At 31.6% G+C, this 26,770-nt stretch overlaps 1 protein-coding gene across 4 annotated transcripts in view; it reads right to left on the minus strand.

Moving 5' to 3' along the window:
• Fas2 (neural cell adhesion molecule fasciclin 2) overlaps positions 1-26,770 on the minus strand; it is a 382,989-nt gene that overhangs the window by 16,482 nt on the left and 339,737 nt on the right. The window lies entirely within an intron of this gene.

Genomic DNA, 26,770 nt, shown 5'->3' on the forward strand with positions numbered 1-26,770 from the left:
AGCGCCATAAACCAAATGCTATTAATTTTAATGGCTTGCCATATGTAACAATAAAGGAATTAGTTTAAAGCATTGCTCTAATGTTCGGTGGTTGTATACACACACAAAAAATGTATTACATTTATGAGTTGTAACGCCAAATGCTCTAACAAGAAAACAGTCAGACAGGAACAAATCCAATTACACCCTCAAATATGTATAATTGACTGTTGCGGCAGTGATCAAAATACTGATACTTTCATTCGAAATTCCCCTCCATCAGCACTTCATCAATAACTTTCATACTATATTTCCGACTTGGTACACAATATAATTCATCCAAACTCTCACAAAATGGAGCTACGTCGACCATCGACATAGACTAAGAAAACCGAGAAAGCAACCGCTTCCCTCTTCACGTCAATCCTGGTCCAGCTATAACGTCTGGAATTCAGAGTTCCTCCTGATTTTCAGAGACATTACGGGGACATAAACATATACAATAATTACCCTAACTGTAAGTGCACTCAAACCAATATAATTTATATCAAATTTACTTTGTATTATATAAAAACAAACACCTTGACATTAAGATCTGGATTTCATTGAATATAATATAGTTGCTCAAGTCTCAGCTAAAGAGGAAAAATAACGTTCCTACTTATTAATTTTATACTCTTAAGAAGGATAAGGTTAAAAAGGAAAACAACCAAACTTACAGCGTTAATTCTAAATGTAAATTTTCTCGGAGACAACATGTGAAATTGTGAACACAACGTTAGCGCGGTGGCTTAATAAGAGTGAAATATATTATTTTAAGGTAAACTAGAGGCAAATGGACATTTACAGTATTAAATATTTTATAGCACTCGCGGGTGGATTTAGAATGAATATCAGACATTTCGGGAAAATCGGCTCACATATAAACATGGATTGGTAACATTTTTTTATTTTAATTTAATTTTTGTATTTGATGAAGTATAAATATTTTATTAAGACGACAATTTAAATGAGCAATATATAAGATAACTGTTTCATAAAACGAATTGTTTGTGCATTACTATTGTATAGATTAGGTGCGAGCGAGCAAGAACCGGTTAGAACAGTGAACACCTTATGAATAAATCTCTGAAAATACATAAATGCACAAATAACACAAACAAACAAGAAGCACGAGTATGACTTCTAGTTGACCCTCTATAATTGAAACAATGTGGTTGTTTTTCGATGGCCACAAGAATCCCAAATGAGATTTTTATGGCCAAAACAGTGCCTCAATAGGATCTGTTTTGCTTCACTGTATAAGTTCAAAACGTAATGCTTAGTGGTAATAAACAGTTATAGAAGTTACAAAACAAATGTCTAGTTCATTGTTAATATTCTTAATACTGAAAGAAATAATGATTTAACTGGAATTGGATTAGTATAAAAATTAACGCAGACACTTAAAACTCAGATAAACAAATAACAGCTAAATCCAACTCAAATTACGTTTTTCTTAATGGTGATGACCTCACATTGCGTAATGAATATAAACCAACAAATCAATATATACATACATTTAAACTTTTATATTTTGTACTATGAAGTTGAAATAAGCTCAAAAAATAAATATTGGTGTATATTTCCCCAGGTTTACCCTATATATACACTGCTTTCGCAAAGTAAAACGCTTGGAACTTTTGATACGGCACCGTGTTAAATTTCCACGCTCCTCCTCTAAATTGTTAAGTGAAATTAATTTACCTGACATTTTAACTTGGCAATTACACGAAACTCGAAGAGCTGTGCGATAAATACAAGTGAAAAATGACGCCGCTTTGCACATACACGTATGTAGTAAACATAAAAGTTGATCGTTACTAATTCGAGGCATTCAGTTAACTTTAACTGGGCGTACGCCTAAAGTTATATGAGGTAATTTCGGTCTACTCGATATGAAAGGAGACATGTAAAAGTTTAAATACTCTTTAATCGTTTTAAAATGAATCACCATAAATATATTTATGAAAAATAATTTTAGAAAACGTTACCGTACCTTTTAGTACTTGATCATTGACAGTTGTGTTGTTTTTCATTTTTCAGGATTAGTAAGTGTTTTGGATGTTATCACTCGTAGCATAGCGACGTAAAATTGACCACAAGCTAAGCATTCATCTATTGAGGCAAAATTTGTAATATCGAGCGACTATTATTTTTCTTGTTAGTTACTTTGGCAAGGCTAATTAGGTATTTTTAGGTATTAAATCAATTAAAAGCAGCACACTTAAAAATATGTAAAACCAACAAAAGTGGGGGTAATTCAGTCGACTTGGCCAGCTTCGAGCGCTTCCGAACATTGTCCGCATTATTTTTCGAGTCAAGGGTCCGAAGTCGGAGCTGCTCTTTCGAGCGCGAGCGGTGAGATACTTTCCCTTTCGCTCTCTCGCGTGTTAAGTGACGAGAGTGAGAGAGATAATGATATGGTGTTTCGCAAACTGAGATAGAACGAGTAACTCGGTTCAATTTCAGTATGCACGTAGACGTCCTATGGTTAACACGCATGTCAAGCGCTGCATCGTGGTCACGTAGTGAAGTTATAATACCACATGCTTATCGGAGACTTCAACAGACTCTTACTGACATCTTTGAATATTTTAGGGCACCAAAAGGGATTAATTATATTTTTGATAGTATATTCTTATAACAGATATCGTTGTTATATTTTTTTTCATATAAAATTATAGAATTAGTGATACTTGATTTTGTAAAAAAAATCGTTTCGAATATCCTTATGTATTTTCCAAGATCGGTTTATATAAATGTAACACCATAACGAATTCTTGTTTATAATCGATGGCAACAAATTCTAGGATAGTCACAGATGTGGTGTTCGTATTCTGAAGTATCATTTTTATGCCTTACGGCATTTTGCAAAAGCCGACAAAGATTTTGCGTGAATTGAATATTTACGACCGAAAAGTTTTCATTGATATTGTATTGGTGAGTGCCCACACAAACTTTTATAATTATCAGTAGCGTAATTTTATTAATATGACAATTTAAAAATTGCGATTATTTGGCACATTTTTCGATCACGCAAATATGCCAGTTGTACGTGAAAGCAGCCGCCGTGCGGATGTCATTCACGGTCGTCGTCATTTGTGGCAGTGTGGCCGCTACTCGGAAGTCGGCGACCTCGGCCGATTTCAGTTGAACTTCGGTTCGGAGAACTTCCAGAATTACAACTAATGTGCTTTTTGACTTTTCAGACAAACCAAATACGTTTCATACACCATTCTTGAATATGGATATAGACTCGTGTATACGCCTTATTGATATTTGGGTTATTTCTAACACTACATTCTTTGTTTTTATTGTCAATATTTCTGATCCAAACATAGAGAATACTTATGCTAAGGTTTCTCTATATATGTTTCAGATTTGACAGTACATTCTTTGCATACCGATTTTAAGTCTGATTTGTATTTCACAAGTCAGGTGCTCTGTGTAGATATTTTGTTTTGATAGAAAGCAACGATAATTTTATGCCAATATGGTTTTTGGCATGACTCCGTTAAGTGCACATCTCCCCCATTGTTCTACGAGATCATATCTTGCCTGAAAATTTATTCAACACCCGACACTAAGCAAATGTTTGTCAGGCGAGTGAAGTGACTATGAGTTTTCCTGTTTGTAGTGGAAGCCCAATAAAGAGCCGTGTAGACTTTTAGGTGTATGCACTTAGCCGATGCTCCCCGGAATTGCCTCATCATCCGCCCCCGGGGCCTTAAACCAACATTTACACTACATCCCACCCCAATTAATAAACCAAACTCGATTGTTCTGCCTAAGGGGTGGCTGCGGTGTCAATCCGGCTCAAATTTCGCACACGTCGCGCGCTTATAACACAATAACGCTTTCCTTTTCGTGAGGGGGGCTGGGTACTATGCCAATATATGGCTCTCGAAGCGCATCTTCTCCGTGGACCTCTCGTCTTTAATTTTAGCTTAGCTTTGAACGGCTGTGCCACTCTGACACGTATCTCATTGTTTGCATACGTGTATACGGGTCGTGTGTGTTTCGTGGGCTTATTTCTGAGAAAAGAGATACTTTATCTTAGCTGGAAGGGTTTATATGGGAAGGCATGGTATTTCAATACTTAATAATAACACTTTATAAATTCTGAATTTTATGCGACGAAGATAAAATTAAACGTATGGTTTGAATAAATTTATAATATATATTTATTGAATAAAAATTTGATTTTAAAATTTAGATTATGATTTTTATAGTAAAAATAGTGAAGGGTGCTATATAAGAATGTTCAGAAAAAAACAATAAGACAGTAGCTTGATTTTTTCGTAAGCTTAACGTGGAATTTTGTTTAATACTTTGTTGTTTCGCGTGTATAGTTTTAATATTATTACGATTAATAATTTGGTATACAAATTCTAATAAAATTAGTAGGTAACATATCGACAACAAACAATAGGAAGTACGATACCTATTATTTATTTATTTATTTTATTTTATTAATTTATTTAGCTTAATAGCTAATCTTTACATCTAACAAATTTAGTAAACATATATAAAAATATATAAAAAATACATAACAGAAAGAAAAAATATACAATAATAAAGACTTAATATTATAATATTTTATTTCTATATGTACGAAGGTGTTTTTTTATTCCATTTATAAAACCCGTTATATTTTTGCTGTTTCGGATTTCTCTTGGAAGACTATTATATAAATTAAAACCTCCGTACATAATTCCCCTAGCCGTACTCGTTTTCTTATACTTAATTATTTTTAAATTTTCTTTATTTCTAGTATTATATTTATGTACATCTTTATTTCTTATTAAATACTTATTAAAATAGTGTGGTAACATATTATTTTCTAACTTATATATAAATACTAATACATTCATACTCAATATTTCTTGAACATTCAACCATTCTAATCTATCAATCATACTTTTACAATTAGTTAATCTATTTTTATTTAAGATTACTCTCATTGCCCTATTTTGTAATTTTTGCAACATTTGTTTATCTAATTTATTCAACATATTTAAAAGTGTTGCACAATAATTAAAATGGGGCAATATTATACTATTGTAAATTAATTTTTTTGTATTTATACTTAATATATTTCTTAATCTAGATAATAAACCTATTTTTCTACTAATTTTTTTTAATATGTAATTACAATGTTCTTTAAAGTTTAATTTTGTATCAACAATTACTCCTAAATATTTTATATTATCCACTATTTCTATATTAGAGTTATTTATTACTATTTTGGTACTATCATCTAACACATTTTTATAATTAATAAACATACATTTAGTTTTATTCTCATTTAATTTAAGTACATTATTCTTTAACCATATCTCTAACACACCTAATTCATCATTCAAATTACTCACAACTTCTTCAATGTTATCACCCATGCAATAGATCAATGTCATCCGCAAATAGATGAACTTTACATTTTTTTACGTTATTAACTATATCATTTATATATAAAACAAACAACAATGGTCCCAATTTAGACCCTTGTGGTACTCCATAATACACTAACCTCTCTTCAGAACATACATTATTTATCTTAACTTTTTGTTTTCTTTTATATAAGTAATTATTAAACCATCTCAAAACTATATCACTTATACCTATACTCTCCAATTTCTTCAACATTATTTCTCTGTCTATTGTTTCGAAGGCTCTCTTGAAATCCAAGAAAACTGCTCCAATGATTTTGTTTGTATCCTTAGCCAACAGCCAATCATTTATCACTACTTGTAATGCAGTTTCAGTGGAATGCTTTTCTCTGAATCCCGATTGTTGTTCACATATTATGTTTTGAGAAGTAATAAATTCCTTTAATTGTTTGATTACTACTTCTTCTATTATTTTTTCTATACACGGTAGCATGTTGATTGGTCTCATTTCTTCAACTTTTTTACTATTTTTTATTTTAGGTATAGGTACAATAGTAGCAATCTTTAAATTTTCAGGCATTTCTCCTAATGAGAGTGCTTTATTTATTAAATAATTTAATTTAGTTCCTATTATTTCCCATGTTTCTTTAATTATATTTATATCTAGTTCATCAGTACTAGTTCCTTTTTTAAATTTACATATTATGTTATGAATTTCATCTAATGATACTGATTTAAATTTACTAAATTTTACAATTAATGTTTTATTATTATATTGTACTAAATTACTAATCCTTGGTATTGAATTTACAATTTCTTCTATGCTCTCAATGTAATATGTATTCATCTTATGTTTATATCTACTGTTTACTACCTCAATTCCCGAAACGGCACCACGGTGAATAGTAGCAATTCGACAATTTATATATTGATAAGGCCCTCGGGAGAATGGATGTTCCGCCTTAATATTACAGGCAGAATCCTATCGTGAAAAACGAACCGTGACACGTTATCTCACTCGATCGCTCACCTTTGCTCTCGACTCGTTAGTTTCCAAAAAGCGTATAATTTTTCCCTTTCTCTACGATTACATTCTTCCATCCCCACGACAAAGCCAAAGATGTATTTTAGACGTTAGAGTACTTTAAAAATAGACAGTTTGGAAATCAGTGAAATAAAATGATAAGGCGAATGTCGCACAGAAAGTGTTAATATATATTGATGAAAAATGTAATATCTCAAAATAATCTTAACTTTTACTTTTAAGTTCAATTTTTAGAATGACGTATTTAGATGATTGTGATTGTTAGAGTATGTCAGATCACTGTTAAGAATAGTATCAATTTTCAAGAAGGTTTTGTTAATGTCTGCACTACACTTTCTGAAAGTTGGCCAAGGTTGGCCAAGGACGGAGAATATAGGGGGTTACTTCGGTCGAGTTCGGTTCTGTCCGCTCTAAAATCTCTCGGAAGTTGTCCGAGGTTACCGAGAACGGGAGGTAAAGTGGGGGTAATTCAGTCGACTTGGCCAGCTTCGAGCGCTTACGAACATTGAAGACGGAGCTGCTCTTTCGAGCGCGAGCGGTGAGATACTTCCCCTTTCGCTCTCTCGCGTGTTAAGTACCGATAGTGAGAGAGATAATGATATGGTATTTCGAAAACTGAGATAGAACGAGTAACTCTGTTCAATTTCAGTATGCACGTAGGCGTCCTATGGTTAACACGCACGTCGAGCGCTGCATCGTTGTCACGTGCTCAAGTTATAATACCACATGCTTATCGGGGACTTCAACAGACTCTTACTGACATCTTTGAATATTTTAGGGCACTAAAAGGGATTAATTATATTTTTGATAGTATATTCTTCAAACAGATATCGTTATTATATATTTTTTTTCATATAAAATTAAATAATTAAAAAATAATTAGTGGTACTTGATTTTGTTAAAAAAATCGTTTCGAATATCCATATGTATTTTCCTAGATCGGTTTATATAAATGTCACACCATAACGAATTCTTATTTAGAGTCGATGGCGAAAAATTTTAGGATAGTCACAGATGTGGTGTTCGTATTCTGAAGTATCATTTTTATGCCTTATGGCATTTTGCAAAAGCCGACAAAGATTTTGCGTAAATTGAATATTTACGACCGAAAAGTTTTCACTGATATTGTATTGGTGAGTGCCCACAAAAACTTAATAAAATGACAATTTAAAAATTGCGATTATTTGGTACGTTTTTCGATCACGACGTCATTCACAGCCGCCGTCCGGACGGCATATGAAATTTGTGGCAGTGTGGTCGCTTACTCGAAGTCGTATGTCTCGGCCGATTTCTGTTGTAACTTCGGTTCGGACAACTTCCAGAGAGTGTAGTGCAGGCATAAGAGTGGCGAGAAAAAGATCTTTTCAATATGAATACCAAAACACTCACATTCACAAAAATTATCAGCATCGGCTAATATAAAAAAAATATTCTACATATAATACTTATCGTTTTCGCTTTTTAATTTATTTATTGTTTGATAGTCACAAGGTGATGAATTATTTAAAAAAAATGCTTTATGAAGGTTCATATTTCTATTATAGATAAGCAAACTGGAGACTACGACACACTATAAATTAACAAATATATTATATATGTACTTGAAAATAGTACGGGAATCATATCAAAATGCCAGAGGCTATTTAATCATATAGACGACTTGATTAATTAGTAATAAGATTAAACTGAAACGAGGTTCATGTTGCTACGATCGCGCTAATCTTATTTCTTGTAGTAATTATAATTGAAGGAGACCGCCTTACCCTTGCTTAGCTTATTTAGAATATAAGGTAGTGAAACATTAAATTATTATATATAATTAATATTCATTATATTGAACTGCATGCGGCAAGTGCTAAAATATATTAAATAATTTTTCTATATTAAAAAATAGTTTGTACGGAAATTTCGCATTTTGCATCAAATAAAATGTTTCATTTTAGCATTTATATTTAATGTAAAAAAACATTGGTGTGTTTATATTTATTTACAGTAAACGAAAAACAAACTCAATATTATATATTAACTGTTAAAAAGGCTATAAAGAGCGAATAAAAAACTATTTACCGGAAGTAACTAAAATTGAAATGGAATGATTTTAAAAGCCAAACTTAATTAACTTCTATGAAGCATATATAATATCAATTCATCACTGTATTATATAAACTATATTTAAAATATTTACATTGTTTTAAAATATTTTTGTTATTAATAAGTTTATACAATCAAAATTATAAAGGCTTGGAAAACTTTGGGAGGGAGGGGAGATTTTTGTATAAAATATTTTAGTAATGATTAAATTAACTTATTTTATCTATAAAAGTTATGTACTGAAGAAAATTTACATATACCTACGTGCTATTCATATTTACTGATTTACTTTAAAAATATAAATGTCAAACAGTAAAGGTTTATTTTATGGATTATCAGTCAGGCTGTTGAAAAGTTATTAATTATTATTATATTAATATTATTTACTCATATACAAAAAATAGCTCTATATATATTGCGAAAAAATTATAAATGCTACTGAATTTTATAAAACATTTACATAATATAATATATATTGAAATTGAACGACTATTAAAAATTATAACATATTACATATTTTTTATACTTATGGGCCTACGCTTATACAAAATAAAGATTTATGACCGTCTCTTTAATATAATACAAATTCCAAAATTCCCATTGCCAGTATAAATAAAATTTTAATTTTCACAAAAATTATGCCTGATATGTAAATAATTTTACAGGCCAGTATTATATTAAAATTCGCATTATTAAAATAATTAATTTAGTATGCATTCTAAAATAACGAGTGATATATATACTCTTCCCGCGGGTACAATGTGTCTACAGACATTTTCGAGGTCCGAATTCGGTTCACGGTCTCGCCAGCGATTGCAAACATTTTCCCTCTGCGTAAATACGAATTCCGACCGCCACGTGTAATTTATTTTTCATTTGATTTTTAAGCGGGGGTTCCCTATTTGCGTATTCAAATGGCGCGCCGGCTATTTGATGCGAATGTCTGTCATTTCGCGTGCATATTTATGCAAATTGGAATTCTTTTAATTTCATTAAATTACTCTGAAATTTATTAAATATATAAGATGGGGAGAAGTTCATTTAAGAATATATTAAGAACCTTTATTTACAACATTAAAAATATATACAGGGCAATAAAAAAGTGTCTACAGTATATATATGAAAAATCGAGTACTCTTTAAAATGTTAAAATGTCGTTAAATATAAGGACTCAGTGAATTATATACAAGATATATTCATATCCTTTAAAATGGAAATGTCCAAATTTTTTTGAATATTATTGATCCATATTCAATATATGTTAATACAAAATGTGTCTATTTTATTGTGAATAAAAATAATATTATACTATTATATTTACATTTATTTTTTAATAGGAAGTTCTTATTGGATCAACCCGTATATAACTAGTTTAAAGTCAGTAGCTAGCTACCCTTTCAGACGACTTTGGACGAATTAGCGTCAGTTCATTCTGTCTGCTGCAGATACGTGAGGTGCATTTCTGATTTCAACGCAAGTGCTTGATTCAAACTTCATTCAATTCGCAGTGTACCTGTAATTTTAGTGAGTAGCAGTCGAAAAAGGGTTTAAATAATTAATTTACAAATTAATATTAAAATAGTTGTTTCATATTCAAGCTAAAAATACAAAATTTGGGAGTTTTACATACTATTTACATACAGCAGTTATATAATAAATATTATTTCGTAATTATTCATAAGTATATGGCAAAAAAATAGAAATGAGTAGATTATCTAACGAATCTAATATATTATCATAATTGTTTCTACGTAAATGGCAGAAATTTATTAACAACTTTTTTTTTGGTTGATTTAGATGTCCAAAAATTGATTTTAATGGATCGTCCTTTTCGTCTCATTGACCGCATCATAATTTACTTTGAGCATCTTATCCAAAAGCCCTACTCCTTGAATCCATTTTGTTTTCATCCCTTTTTTCTCTCGAAATAATTTATACGATCTCGCAACTTTTTAACTCGAAGAAAAGGCGAACGCCTTGAGCCTTATTCACCTCAGCATATAGACATTTATCCGTCTCTCCTTCTTTTCTCTTCTTGTTTTAACAAGAAAAATTATTTACAATGAAAATACTCAAACGGAGTGCACGTTTTTTCTGCGATTCACATTTTAAATATAATTCGACGCCCCTTAGCGAAAATTAAACAACCTTTTGCCCACATCTCAAACCTTCCCCTAACAGCTATCCTCTCTTTCAAGATCCCATTAAAAAAAAAAGAATCATTAATTGCGTCTGCGTATTTTTTATATATTTTATTCTATCGTTTTTTTTCGTAAAAAGAATGCTCTCAATTGGACATTTTGCTGCTGAGCGCCTAACGATTTTTCCCATTAAACATAATTAACTCTCCTTGTAAACTCTTGTATTTTATACTAATAGACTTACACAAAAATATTATGAATTAATTTAATTTTGCCTTAATAAAGTATTTTCATAACATATTAGGATTTGGATAGTGTGGAGGTTTTCAACCACTTGTGTTATGTTGCATCTTAGAGGTAACTATAACGACCACTTGAACAACGAAAATAAAAATCTCATCATTAACCCAAAACGAAAGTATACTGGGTATCACACCAACTTTTAAGGCACTACAATGCAACAAACTTTGGCGATCGTTAATTAACTATAAACGGAAAATCAAAAATATTGTGTTTGGCGCACGGCTACTCATATAAAGATTAGTTTTTACGTTACTAGATTTCCTGTCAGTTAAGTAAAGTATGGTATAAACATTTCTAACGAATATAAAATGAGATTTATATTTTCGTTGTTCAAGTGATCGCTATGGTGCTCTCTAAACTGTGACTTATAGCGCAGGTGGTTGAAAGCCATCACAGTAACTCTAATAGCTAAGTCTTTTGGTATCGTTTTCATCAATGAAACTTTATTTTAAATGATTAATCTATGCCAGTCGACAAGTAAAAATATCGGAATTTTAACAGCTCTGGCAACGAGATAAGAGATGACTCATACATATAAATAACGATTAGTCATACAAACATTCAAATTAGGTTTTGCAAATGCCCCATTAGAAGAGTTTAAACTTAAACGAGCAGAGTCACCATAGTAGTTGAGAACATTGCTGGGGTTTACTATTTAAGAGGCTTCCGGAGGACAACCGAGAAAAAGCATAAGAATTACCAAAAAACTATATTTTCAAATTCGAAAATTTAAGGACGATTCAGATGGTCTATTTTTTTAATTTTTATAGTAAAAAATACTGTCATTAAGAATACTTGTTCACTTTCCGTTGATGTTGGCTTTGTAGGCAAAGATTGATATAAAACGGATTCAGATTTTGAGTCCGAGCAAAATCTTTTCATCGACTATATTTATTATTTTTTACCGTAGAAATATTCTGGTGATTTATTAGTGATTTTTATATTGAAAAATGTTGTTTTAATAAATATATATACATGTTTTTAAAATTAATATGCATGCTTTTTTACACAAATATACATATTATACATGTAAACATTTATCAAAAATATTTTTCATTATGATTTTACTGATAATCAAACATAATTATCATTTCCAGGGACTACAAAAACCGAGAATTCAAAATCATTATTCAGGGCTTTAAGCATATGATATATTTTTAATTATTGAAATTATTTTGAAGAGTCCATTTTATTTCCACATATTTCAATTACAATTTAAAAATACCCAAATAAGTAAATAGCTCTATAAAAAGGAATCTAGAATTTATTGTAAGTATACTACATTAGAACAACGTTTAAACACAATAATTAATATGGTAATTAAATAAAAAATATCATCTTTCTTACATTCAATATAACGAATTTTCAGTATACCGAAATTTATTCATTGGTTCCGTGAGCTTCGCTATAGTGAGATTGCACTGAACAATTTTTTAATTATTATTATCTAGCTAACTTTTAAATCTATTCATAAACGATATACAATATTTAGATTTATCATTAAATAAGTTTCAAATCTAACGTTAAATAATATAAAATGTTTTCTTCTATTTAGTCAAAGCCTAAGCCTATTTTCATATGAATTGAAAATGTAAAGTAGTTTTTTATAGATTGAACCATTTTGTCTATCATTGAAAATCTTAAATAATAATGTCCAATTTGAACCATTAAATTAAAAAAAAATTAAAAAATCAGAACGAAGCAAAAATAATATTTAAAACCCAAAAAGTTAAGGGTCCGGTATTCGCACACTTGCTAGCTTCGGTACCTCACGATAGTGAGGTACCGACAGTCAGTTACATTGACTTACTATTATTTGAGCTGTTAAATCTTTAAAAATGAAATTCAAACCCACCGAAGTATTATTTGTAGGTGTTTCCGAATGTATAATTTAATGCACCTTTTATTTAAAGGTTTAATAATAACTAACTAAAGCACATAGAAGCTATACTATCGCACTATTTGATAATGACACAGCATTTCTATGTTTCTATAAAAATCCCCATAGATCGAAATATAAATTTATTATTATTTAAAATGATTCGATTCTACAAATCTCATTAAAATTATCGCAGCACTTTTTACTCATGGGTAAAACAAATATTTTATTGTTGACAAGTAAGATAAAAGTAAAGTGTATAATTAAACTGTAGTTTTCTAAAATTCGGAATAATATCCAGGTCTCACATTATATTCTAAACTTTCATAAATTTAAATAATTAAAACTACTTTACCTCTAAAGCTAAACTAAATCTCATTGTTCGCCGTAAAACAAAACTAAACATTAAAAACAAATTACTAATTAAGCAAACTAGATTTAATAAAATCTGCATTTTCGTATGCTTCTCTGGTATAGGTATACAAACTCAACATACAAGTACCAAATAATATTGCACCAAGAATTGCTTATAATGATACACTTCGATAAATCAAATCGGCAAAGAATTTAATCCTTCAAAAATATATTTATATCACACTTGTAAATAAAATATTTTAACTTTTATTCAATATTTTTTTCTTCTATAAATAAATTACAAAAGGACTGAATAAATAAAAAGTCAAGAACGTTTCTTTTTTGCACATATATAATATATTTTTATTAAGCAGAAATCACACTTAAAGAAGGGCGATTTTATTGAATAAATTAACTAATAATTTAATGAACCTTCATATATTTTTATTGGATTTATATAAACTTTGACTCGAATAGATATTATAAAAAAATAATGAAATTGCAATTTTATTATTATTTTTGCCTTTGCCTTAACATCTGTTATTTTTTGCGCTCAATTGAACGGTAAGGAAGTAACAGCAGCGCTCACTTTATTCTCGACACGTTTCGCGCACTTTTGTCCAAAATATGAAAGAATGAATAGTGAGCGAGAAAGAGAGAGAGAGAAAGAGACGGTTATGGTTGCTACAAATATACAAAAGATGCGCTCGTAAAGCATATTTTTATGTCATAAACGCCATGACGATAATGGCAAGTGGCGCGCTCCAAGAAAAAAACTACGTAAGATACAAAAAAAGTGAAGAAGCGAAGCGCGTGCCTCACTTTGGGAAGCGTAAAATTTTATTGGCGCTCAAAGATTTAAGACGACGTAAAATCGATCGCAAGAACGATCTCTTTGTATTCATATTATGTAGAAAATTCTGTCGCTCTTGCTGCTCTGAGTAAGTTTGCTATAAATCTACTTACGACCCCGTAAATAGCATTAACGTGGTTGTTACGTGTAATGCGGTGAATGTTGAAATGCATACAAGGTATGTGATATGAATTGAAATTATTAAGATTGCTCAAAGCTTCGGTTGGCATATTGTAAAATAAAAAGTCCTGATCTATTTTATATTTTTTAATTTGATGGAGTTGAGACTTGTTTATAATACAGTTGGATTTTTTTTTGATTATATATCTAAAGATCATTGCAATAGGTTACTTTCTCGACTGCGTACTTCAAAGTTCGCAGTCGAGAATGTTATATACAAGTACGTAGATGAGGTAACAGATGTAGCTGAATATATTTAATCGCATATTTTCGATATGGCACAGGAAATAATACACAAAATGATATATATACGACGTGTGTCATTTTGCAAGTCAATTTCTGATAAAGCCACGTCTAATGATATTTTTAAAATAATTGTAATTTTTAATGAGAACGATATAAAGTAGAAAAACTGCATTGAATTCATAATCAACCAGCACAATAGACGAGTAGTATAAGTCTCTGACTTAGGTGCAAATTCTATACGGAAGTGTTATTAAATCCCTATCGTGTCTGTGAGATCGGAATTAGTGATTATTATATAATTATAATTTCGATCGATCATCACAGATTAGATTTTCCTAATCTTACGGATGAATATCGTGTTGATTAAATAAAATCGAGAAAATTTTCTAATAATATTTCAGCTCATAAATTACTATTTTTTTCTTCTAGACATTACGAGGTTTTTGTAGTGGTTCAGTTATCTATTGTCACGTTCATTCTTGTAATTATTGTGGTTATGGTGATTTACTGCACGAGTTTACAGAGAAGAACCCTCACAAACATATTTTGCCCATTTAAAAATGTGCCTGAATTATTTTATGAAGCCAAGGAAGACCCCAATTTTATTTTAAATATAGAGCTTGTAACATAAAGTTTTGAAACCACTGCGTAGAGTGTATTATTTGTATCTGTTTCATAGTAGCAGCCCTATTAGATATTCTTGAATTTTAATTTTAATATATATTTTTTTTCCCATCCAATATTTAATTGCTCCATTAACCCAATAAACTAAATTCTTAATCATCAATATGCCACATTAATTCCAAATCACATTAAATTTTACGCATTGAGGATGCGGACGCTTTGGGAATTTAAATCAAAGCGGTCCCAAAAAATAAATAAAAAAGGTACGCATAAATATAGACCTCAGTGAGCAATATTCTTTGGGACCACGAGACGAAGGGTGTCTGGAGCGCTGCTGCTACGGGGTAGTCTTCCGAGGGGGTCGAACGAGGGGCGAAGGCGCGATACTAACGTCGAGTGACAGCAGGGCGGATGATGTACGTGCTCAGACTCCGTTCAGATACAATCACGACCCCCCCAGAATTGCGACCCACCCTCCCACCGTGTGTCCTCTAAATCCTTGCGAGCTTCCAGCAGAAATCCTGTGAGCTCCGTCCGTCGTGGCGGGCCCGATAATGTCGCCGAAGATTACTTTTTCATATTTCTTTCCAGTGAAAAAATATGTGAGCATGTGGTACAAGGCGAAATCCCTTAAGGCGGCGACATGGAACACCGGTGGCGACGTGCTAACTGAAGCGACTGGATTTTAATAGAGGAGTGCTATTAGAGTATGCGAATATACTTGATTCAATGCCTTTAAATTTTTTTATTAATTTAAAATTTCTGGAGTCAGTTACAATATCGTTAAAAACATCATTATGTTTGGCAAACTTCATGAAAAACTGGATGGCTCGCGCAAGAGGAGTGTTTTAAAGCGCTGACGTCCTGGCAGCGACGGGCAAGAAAAAGGGACGCGATCACGACTTTATAAGCACTCTTAACCTTGCAGCTGAGTCTCCAGCATCGACGAAATGTCAACACCACCCCTTAGCGAGCGTTCTCAAGCGCTGTCCTGGCCGTAACGGTCAAGAATAAAGGAAGCCACTCTCTAGGGCAGCGGTATCTAACTGAAATGGTTTAAAAATATAATATTTTGGGTTTTGAAACTAAAGGCAATTTATTTATTATATATAATATTTTATAAACTTCCAGCGTTATTTAAGTAACTTGGAAAAATACAGATAATAAAATTCCGCTTTCAAGGTATTTTAATATTCACCACTTCCCGGCGTACGACGACATAATATTATAAGAAACCGTAGAAAAACAACACATTCGGGTAATGCGAACTTTAAAAGCACCTTGAATACTTTACAAGGATACGTAGATTATTAACGTTAAAATAATTTTCCGCCTGCGGCTCTCCGGGACACGTTTTCAATTACGGCGCATCCTGTGTGTGCGCGCACGGTATTAAAATTGAACGTCGCCCTTTAAAAAGGGCGGGTGGGTCGAAGGGGTTCGAGCTGTTGGCAAATGCCTCTCTTCCGCGGGTCACCCTTAAGACAATGTCGGCAATCGCGGATGACATTTGGATAGACGCCTTGAGTAATATTTATCCGCTGGCATTCCCGGGGCACGAGAGCGAACAGATTAATTTTGGAACGAAAGGATAATAATTAAAATTTTGTACAACACCGGAGAGCGTGTAATATTGTTAAGCTTTTTTTCAGAAGCAAGAAGACGCTAATTAGAGTACAGGTTGAATGCTTACTTAAGCTTAAGCTTTAATTATTTTAATATTTAATTCAATAAACGACAAAGGTATAATTAATATATTATGATTTTTAATTTGAGATTCATAGCGATTGTATTTAATTTTTTTTATTATAAAATGAGTTAATAGATGTAGAGAATATTTTATATTTGCCCTTTAAATTCAATTATAAATATTGGTTTATTAAATAATTTTATAAAAAATTACAAAAGGCAAACATTAGTTTAAATCCATATAAAACTAACATTAAGATAATTGTATCAACTCTTAAATTTTATGTAATATATTTAAACATATTTTTATAAAGATGGTGTGGCGGCTGATATGTGTTACACAGACGAAAAAAAATATAAAGTCACAATAACCCAAACGCAAGATTAGGGATGACTCATCGATTGAAATTACTTAAATTAATCCTAATGAGTTCAATTTCCAAAATATTTCTAGAAAAAAAGCAAGTTAAAGACAAATCCAGCTGCTTAGTCAAAATATGCTGCATATTAAAATATATTTAACCATAAAATTAAATATTACACTATTCATAAACTTTCCTGATTTGATTTCCTGTCGATTTATTCGCGATAATCGCCAGAATGTATTGATTCAAATTGAATCTGGGGCAAAACTCTTTTTTAATTCACTAATAAAATTTTGCTTTTATTTGCTTTAAGATATCTTTTAATATATGTATATTATAAATGATATTGATATAACTTTATTTACATTTATAACCAATTTTTATATATCTATACTATAAAACAGAAAATACATGTATGTCTGTCACAAGAACTACTCCCAAACGGTGAACAGTGACAACGTGACATTTTCACATGTCATTCTGGTGTCTATTTTTAGATTATTTAATTATTTTGTATCAATATTGATAGAAGCAATTAACCAAATCAAAATCGAATTACACAACGAATTCAATTGCTTTAGTGTTAATGAGTTTTCCCAGTGGACGTTAACGAGATTTTCCGATATCCTGATTAATTAACTAATTAATTAAATAAAGTTACCATCGTTACTCGAGCGAAAGTGTTCGATTAATTGTGTGCTAATGTAACAAGCATTATATTGCCGTGAATATACACGAGATGAAAAAATAAACACCGTATTTTTCCTACGTAAGAATGAGCCATACGTATTACCTGACTTTATCACACCTTCGGGATTCGTGTGAAGAATATACGGAATATCCCATTGAATTCGAAATTAGACATTTGTAAAATAAATATTCTCTTAGTTTAATTTAATTTGTGTATATAATATATACATATATATAATTTAAAGTGATTCGGCAAGACATGACTGCAAGTTGTATGATGTATCTTTATGTGTATGCAACTGGAACAAGGGATGAATTGTGCCTTTCGTTATTACTAAGCACTCGAAGTCTTTGTAACTACCGCACGAGACGTCCTTTATGAGTATGACACTTAGCCACAGTGTCTGAAGTAACTGAAGGGCCTTTGGACAGACACCAGACTATGTCTTATAAATGTGTCGAATCTTTTATGAGCTGTGGCAGGTATTCGCTCTCCGCTCAGATTACTATCGGCGTCTAGACTAATGGACTCTCAGAGATTCCCATTGTGACCGCAGCGTGTCAGAAACTGCAATTTATTAACAAACAACATATATACCTACTACATAATAGTGGGGGAGGTATGACATAAAATTGTGAGAACATGGCTTACAGTACTTCATTTCGCAATTATAATAAAAAACGTCAAATATTTAAACAGTTAAAAAGTATTGACTAAAGGAGATTAAGCAAACAAGATTAAAAGCAATTGTTATATTTTTTTTTTTGTATCGTTTATAGCTCATCTTCATATTTATAGAAACGAGACCGAGGAAAACACTACTCGTTGTTTGGAAAAGACGCGCGTTATATTATAGATCCGGAAAAAAAAAGGTTTTAGGAACATACAATAATGAGACAAATGTTTGTTGCGATATATTCAAAGCTATGAGTATGAACAACCTGTCTAATGCTCAATCTATTTCAATATATAATTCATTGTTGACTTTTATTAGCAATACATGCATTATAACCGCGTAGATAGAAGTTAACTTGCCTCAAGATTAACGACGTTAGCATTACGTGCCTTTTAACACGGCAAACATGAATGAAAATTCACTTAACGACGTTTCTTTCCCAACAAAAGCCGATTTGGCCTAACTTCTCAGAGTCGGGGTTAGAGGATCGCGTGCCACCGTCGGCGGACAACTGCGATTTGTGTATAGGCGTGACCCCGTCAAGATTGATGGGCCGATAACACCCCAGTACAGGCACACATCAGCTGCCATAAATATATGAACAGTGGATTCGTTTGCGCTCTCGCACTCTACTGCAGACACCCCCGCTGTTTAGAAAAATCTTTTCAAATTCTTCCCTTAGGCGTGAATCGCAGAATCAATCATGTCCGGTTACCATTATGCATTGAATACAGCGACGACAATAACAGTTGAACTGGGGTGAACAAATTTGAAAAACATAGTCATTGCGATGAGAAGTGATTTCGCAAATGCCACGTGTCCTTTCAATCTTGTACAATAATAAGAGTGTGATGTGTCAAATATATTGTGATTTATTAAATATATGTATTTATGTAAAGGGAGATCAAATAGAAAGAATATTATGTTTTCGTATATTTTATAATAAAAAATATACTTAAATTCTCTTATTTCTAATATTGATATTAATAAAAAAAAATGAAAAAATTATCTAAGTATCGCATGTTTCATCATATTTATTGATTAGCAAAACCCAGCGATTATTGTTTCGATATAATAATTTTCTTATATTATTATTACTTCTAAAGTTGACAATGATAATACATTTTCTAAAGTTTACAATGATAATACACTTCGTTACATTCAGGTACTTCTAAAAATACTTTATGCGCTGATCCTTTATTATGTTATCTACAAGTATCTAAGTATCAAAAAAAAATATTTTAAGCAATATGGGACCATCTTTTTCAACAAATAAAATGTACAAATTAAATTTTTTTTGTATTATCGGTATTTTATTTTGTAATACCGGTAGTATCGAAGGTCGATTTTTGCCCCAATACCGGTATTGCAAAATCTACATATATTATTAAAATATGTGTCAAAGAGTCGTAACAAATTAAATCATTTAAACAAATAACCTTGGGCTATGACATTAGGTTATATGTTTTGTACTAGCTTCTGAGAAGTCATAAATTTATTCTAATTAGATCATTTTTAGTATTTTGTTTTAAAATATATTTAATTTTTTTGAAAACAAATATTTTTTCTATTTCGAGTCTTCCGAATTTGATGCAATATTTTATATTATATTATATATAAATCCCCACCGCGGGGAATCGTACGCTTTACCGGACATATCCCAATCCCGACGTAAACACATCAAAAGCGAATCCCGTCAGCGCGTATGGGACGTCCCGTGCGTAATCCCGGGACACATTTCGCATGCAAATGGTTGGCGACCGCTGCCGGCCGTTTTATTCGCGTCACATAATCCACAGACGACGCGCTCACTACCTTTCTCTTTCCCGAAAGCATTGACGAGAATTGATGTAAAAAAGATTTTCACTCGATATGAACGGCTGAGACTCTACACTACTTCTTTATTTGGTGGCGTCCCGCTGGGACATTTCTTCGAGGGAGAGGATGTATTTTATATTGACGCGATGCAGCTACGATACAGGCTTATTTAATTCGCAAGAAACCAACATATTGTTGCATGTAACTTTTTAAGACAAGCTAAATATTCATTAGAGTAGCTGAGACGTAAGATCAAGGTGGTGCAGAAAGTATGACCCTATAATGCCTGCACTACACTCCCTGGAAGAAACCTACGACTTCCAGTAAGCGACCACACTGCCGCAAATTTCATATGACGCCCGGACGGCGGCTTCTGTCACGTACAGCTGGCATATTTCCGCGCGATCAAAAAATGTGCTAAGTAATCGCAATTTTTAAATTGTAATATTATTAAAATTACGCTACTGATAATTATAGAAGTTTGTGTGGGCACTCACCAATACAATATCAGTGAAAACTTTTCGGTCGTAAATATTCAATTTACGCAAAATCTTTGTCGGCTTTTGAAAAATGCCATAAGGCATAAAAATGATACTTCAGAATACGAACACCATATCTGTGACTATCCTAGAATTTGTCGCCATCGATTCTAAATAAGAACTCGTTATGGTGTGACATTTATATAAACCGATCGAGGAAAATACATAAGGATATTCGAAACGATTTTTTTTAACAAAATGAAGTACCACTAATTATTTTTTAATTATTTAATTTTATATGAAAAAAAATATAAGAACGATTTCTGTTAGAAGAATATACTATCAAAAATATAATTAATTCCTTTTGGTGCCCTAAAATTTTCAAAGATGTCAGTAAGAGTCTATTGAAGTCGCCGATAAGCATGTGGTATTATAACTTGACCACGTGACCACGATGCAGCGCTCGACATGCATGTTAGCCCTAGGACGCTTTCGCGCATACTGAAATTTAAGCAAGTTACTCGTTTTATCTCAGTTTGCGAAACACCATAGCATTATCTCTCTCACGAGAGAGAGTGAAAGCGGAAGTATCTTACCACTAGCGCCCGAAAGAGCCGCTCCGACTTCGGTACCTTTGACTTCGGTCCTTTTGCCGACAATGATCGGAAGCGCTCGAAGCTGGCCATGTGGTCTGAATTACCCTCATTTTACCTCTTGTTCTCGGTAACCTCGGACAACTAGAGCAGGCAGAACCGAACTCGACCGAAGTAATCCCGAAGTAACCCACTATATTCTCCGTCCTTGGCCAACTTTGGCCAACTTCCAGAGAGTGTAGGGCAGGCATTAGAAAAGACAAGGATTTTTGAAAATATAAACTTATATCATTTCAATATTGAAAGTTGAGTAGTAGACAAACGCAAAATACGCTATGATAATTTCTAAAAAATGTAGAAAAATTGTATCAATAATTTTGCGAAATAATGCGTGTTGTTCTAACGCAACGAGAATTTCAGCGAAGATTTAGCAACCGTTAGGCGCCCATTGCACGAATAATTCGAAGTATAGGAGCAACGCAGAAAATTTGTTCTCAAGTAGACGTCTAACAAGTTAAGATTTCGAGGTTATATCTGCAGTGTGTTCTGCGAAATAGTTTAAGATTTTACAACGCCTAAATCCTGTTTTACAATAAAATAATCATGAACCTCAATTTCTCGGGAAATTTTATAAATTAATTTTTATTATATTGAACTAAATTTTTACGAATATTTTTAAAAGGTTTACAACCACTGCCCTTTTTATAACGTCACATAAGTAAAGGCAGGTTCATGCCTGATACGTATACTGCTTAAAAGGTTTTAATAGATGTCTGGGAATGATAAAAATTTGTTTACAAATTTTTAACACTTGAACTCGCCTTATTTTTGCTTAAGTAATAAAAGAAAACACTCAGATAAGAAACCTTTCCGAAGATGTTCGTGCCAGATGTTTAAAAATATGCATACTTTTTCGGAAGATCGATAGTATTTGAATGACAAACATTTTTTTGCGATTTTCTATTACTCTAACCGGCCGGACGTTTAACTTTGAATTGGTGATCTAAGCACTTGCTCCGATATCTTTTCGATAATCCAAAAAGGGTTTTTATATATTGTGTTTGTAAAGTAGCAACAGCCGTTTTTAACAATTGTCTCACGATTATTATTGACAGCCGAAAGGGCCTTAAAAGTTTTGTTAAAACTATTGAAAAATATCAATTCTGAGCTAAGCTCGAAATTTTAATGTGCAATTAAGGAGAAATTATATGATCTAAGAAACCAGATATTGATGTCATTAATTAAAAATTTGCAATATCCAAAATCTTTCACCAGTCCATAAAATAATGACTTCTTTAATTATTCTTCAAAAGCAGAAATATGTAAAATGGGGGAAAAAAATATTCACAAATTATTTAATGGCCTGACAAATTCTAAATGCACTCGCAACTCCATTAAATCATTAGAATACATTAAATAAATTAAAAATTGATCATTGGCGCAACAATTAGGGAAAGAATTTTTTTCAGCCTTACATATAGTAGTGTAAAAAAATCCACGTCTTACAGATTAATGGAGAAAAAATTAAAAACATATATTTTTCATTCATCAAAAATTCTAATTTCTAGAGAATCATCGAGAAATCAGAATATATAGATTGGTCTATAGGTATTGATCCACAAGTTGTCATTCTTTTTATGAATAGGTATGCCTTAAGTAAATTTTTAAAATTCAGGAACGATGATCTTTTGTAAATTATATCAAAAATACGCTTTAGAAGAGCAGTGAAACTGCAACCACTTCTTTTTATTACATGTACTTATGTACATACATATATTATACATAAAACTAAAGCGGAAACCAAGCATTTACCACTGATGACTGATATGATAAAAAAAGAGGACGAGGTTCGTGTTTATTGTGTCGAATCGATCAAACCACATCATACACCGTTGAACAATGGTTGGTGTTATTGAGCACCGATGTTCCAGCACACAAAAGCCACACACACACATCCAGCAATGTACCTGCAACAAAAGGAAAAAAATAATTAGCTACACTCAAAACAATTTATCACACAATATGGAACATTCAAAGCAAACTTTTAGCCATTTAGTTAAATTATTGCAAACTTCTCGCAATTTACCGTGTGCTTCAAAAAACATTTTGATAAGTTGCGCCACGTGTGCGTGTTAGCTCTTTGAAGATTCAACTTGGAAATATTTCTTGCAAATTGAATGACGAATTTTAAAGTTCAGCCTCAAGAATTAAGAGCAAGTTGATGTGGCAAAAGGTCTGGTTTCGGCTGCGGAAATTGGCAAGACACCGTAGGTGCACCACCTGCTATCCGACATATTAGACCACTCAATGAACGGCTGGGGCGATAGCGGCAAGTTTCGTGAAAACTTTGTGCGCGTGCGATTATTAATAATGCGGAGGGTGAGAAAAATCATCCCTTAAAAAGTTTTCTACAGCAACGATTTATTTTGTTTATTTCAAGAAGCTGGGATTTATGCACTGCTATTTGTAAAAATTAAAGAGCTCGGGCGCATTGTGTGCCTCGTATACACACTCACTGTGAACATTCAACAAACACGTTTCTCTAGTTGACTCACTTCAATTGTACTCATTTGATAAAAAAACTAAATACAGCTGTATCAAATATTTTTCTTTATAAGTTCTATTAAATATCTTTAAAAAGTCTGTATTATCATATTCATTAAAAGTAAAAAATATGCACTATATATATATATGTCAGATTCAGCCAACAAGTTAATCGCGAAACAATGTATTAAAATAATCAGTATTTGTTATCAATCTAAATTATTATTATAGCTATTTGTCGCTATTGAATTTGCATAGCCCGAATAATTTTTTTCTTAAACAACTTTTTTATTATTAATAATTTATTGTAAATTATGAGTAATAAAAATAAAACAAAACCGTATTGGAAAATAGCCTATTTTTTTGTCACGGTTAAAGAGAAATGTTGCTGTTTGATATGTATCATTTTTATCGCAATATCTAAGAAAGTCAATTCAAAGCACCTACATGTTCACCAAATTTAAATCTGATTCTCTAATTAACAGCTTAACGACCAAGGACTCACCCGCGAGTCCTGAGAGTACCTTCTGTAGCGGCCAAGGACTCGCCCATGCGTCCTACGTTATGCGTCTTCTTTTATTAAAAATACACTATGATACAATACAGTTTACCCCTATATTATAATCCGAAATGGTAGTATACTATTTCTACCTAATATAAAATAAAAAATAAATTATATTTTACTTTAATTTTTCATAAAAAGAGTCGTTTTATCCCACTGCGTTGCAATGCAACGAGTCGTCGCCTATTTTAGTTTGTTATATTCTAATATTTTTGGGCTAGTGTGTTGTTTGGTAACGGTTCTCCAAGCCGCTCCCACTTACAGTGACCATATTTTTTGCATTGTGGAATATTATAATTTTATTTATTGTTGTTGTTATTAATAAGTGATAATTTATAGTAAAAGTTAGTTAATAATAATAAAAACAGTGAATTGCGTATTTACAAAAATAGTTAAATAATCATTAAAGAAATTTTTGAAATTTGACAACGTTGATTAGTGCACGATTTTTTTTTGAACACCACATTAGCTTAAAAATGTGATAATTAAATTAATAACATGTATATTTAAATGCTTCTAAAATTTTTTCTATAAACGATTTATAAAAATATCCATTTATAATAAATAATAATTTGCACTCACTAAATTTTTTGGCGTCCATTTCTGCGTACAACCGTTTCGAACACATTTATTTTCATAATTACACTGAGTGATACGTGTAAAAACATTTGTCATTATGAAGAAAATGAACTGGATGAGTGCAAATTTGTCACACGCGGTCTTTGTTCACGTACACTTGAATTAGAATTACTTTCGCACACATCACTATGTTCACAATCACTGGGGGCGTTGGACAACGCGTCATCAAAATTTTCCAAAAAGGTTTAATTTCTTTCGTCCATTTTGCCGTGATTGAAAATAAATTTTTTAAATCAAAATCACAATCACAAAAGATCACAGAGAGAAGAGCTATTTTCGCGATACGTTTCGACCGATAGTTTAGAGGAGACTAAATATACTGCATTACTTCGATTATAAAATGCATTTTTTTATCCGTGTGGAATTCCCGAATTTAGGAATTCCACAATAAAAAAAGTGTCATATACCCTAATAGATGAATTCTTAAAAGGTATGCACAAGGTAAGCTGATAAGACGGGACAGGTAGTGGCGATTTACCCTTTTAGAATAACATTGATTGTAATTTATAGTAAATATTTAATATTATATTTGTAAACAAGTTTTTTTTCGATATATCACTTAATTATGCGGCCCACAGATTTAGAAACACTTTTTAAATGACGTAATTACAATAGATTTATGTAAAAAATCATAAGGAAGCTACAAATTAAATTTCGATAAAATATATTATTTGGTTTACAAGTAATAGGGAATTTACTAAAAAAGGTAATTTTTTGCTATTATTCCGCGAAATCTCCCGGCCACCAAGGAAAGTTCGGCAAAAAACACCGGGCGTTAAGCTGGTAAAAAATATAGTGCTTAGATGTGTTATAAGATTAAGAATAATAAATTAAAAATAACATTAGATAAAATCGTAAACTATTTTTTTTAATAATAATTTCTTAAATAAAATATTATCATAATATTTTTGTGAATTGCTGAACACCTTGTAGTGTATGCGAATATTGTGGGCTGATCTAACTTGTGTTTCATGTAAATAACCAATACAAAATTAAGTAGAAAATATCTTTCCTAAGATTAGAGCCAATTTACCTATCGCAAGTGGAGGTAGTAAATTGTCAACAATGAACCTTTTAGAAATGGGTGTTGGCCTTCGCTCAAAGCATACAATATAATTAGAAAGAAACTGTTTTAAGAATTTATGTTTGGTTTTTTGTTTATATCACCTATATAATACCAAATTATTATTATGGAAAGAATGAAAATGATGAATATAAAATATATTGAAAGCATACATGTTACTTTTAATTTATTTAAGTGCAATAAGCAAAATATTTTTAGTGAAGTGTACCGTAAATTCATTTCGTGAGTATGGATGGTCAGACATGGTGGCCCAGAAATAACAAATCAAAATTTTTATTTTTAAATTTAAAATCAGGTAATTAATACTAATATATTGAATACTCTCACTTACTTTGTATTTGTAAGATGTTTGCCAATGATAAAAAATTTGTTTTTGAAACTATTATTTCAAACAAATCGGACCCACAGGTTTAGAAACACTGGTTAAATGACGTACTTGACAGGTATTTATGCGAAAAATCATAAGGAAGCTACATATTAAATTTGAATACAATATCTTAATT

Source organism: Plectrocnemia conspersa, unplaced genomic scaffold (genome assembly GCF_051122295.1).
Source record: "Plectrocnemia conspersa isolate PC_06_02 unplaced genomic scaffold, ASM5112229v1 ptg000002l, whole genome shotgun sequence".
NCBI lineage: Eukaryota > Metazoa > Arthropoda > Insecta > Trichoptera > Polycentropodidae > Plectrocnemia > Plectrocnemia conspersa.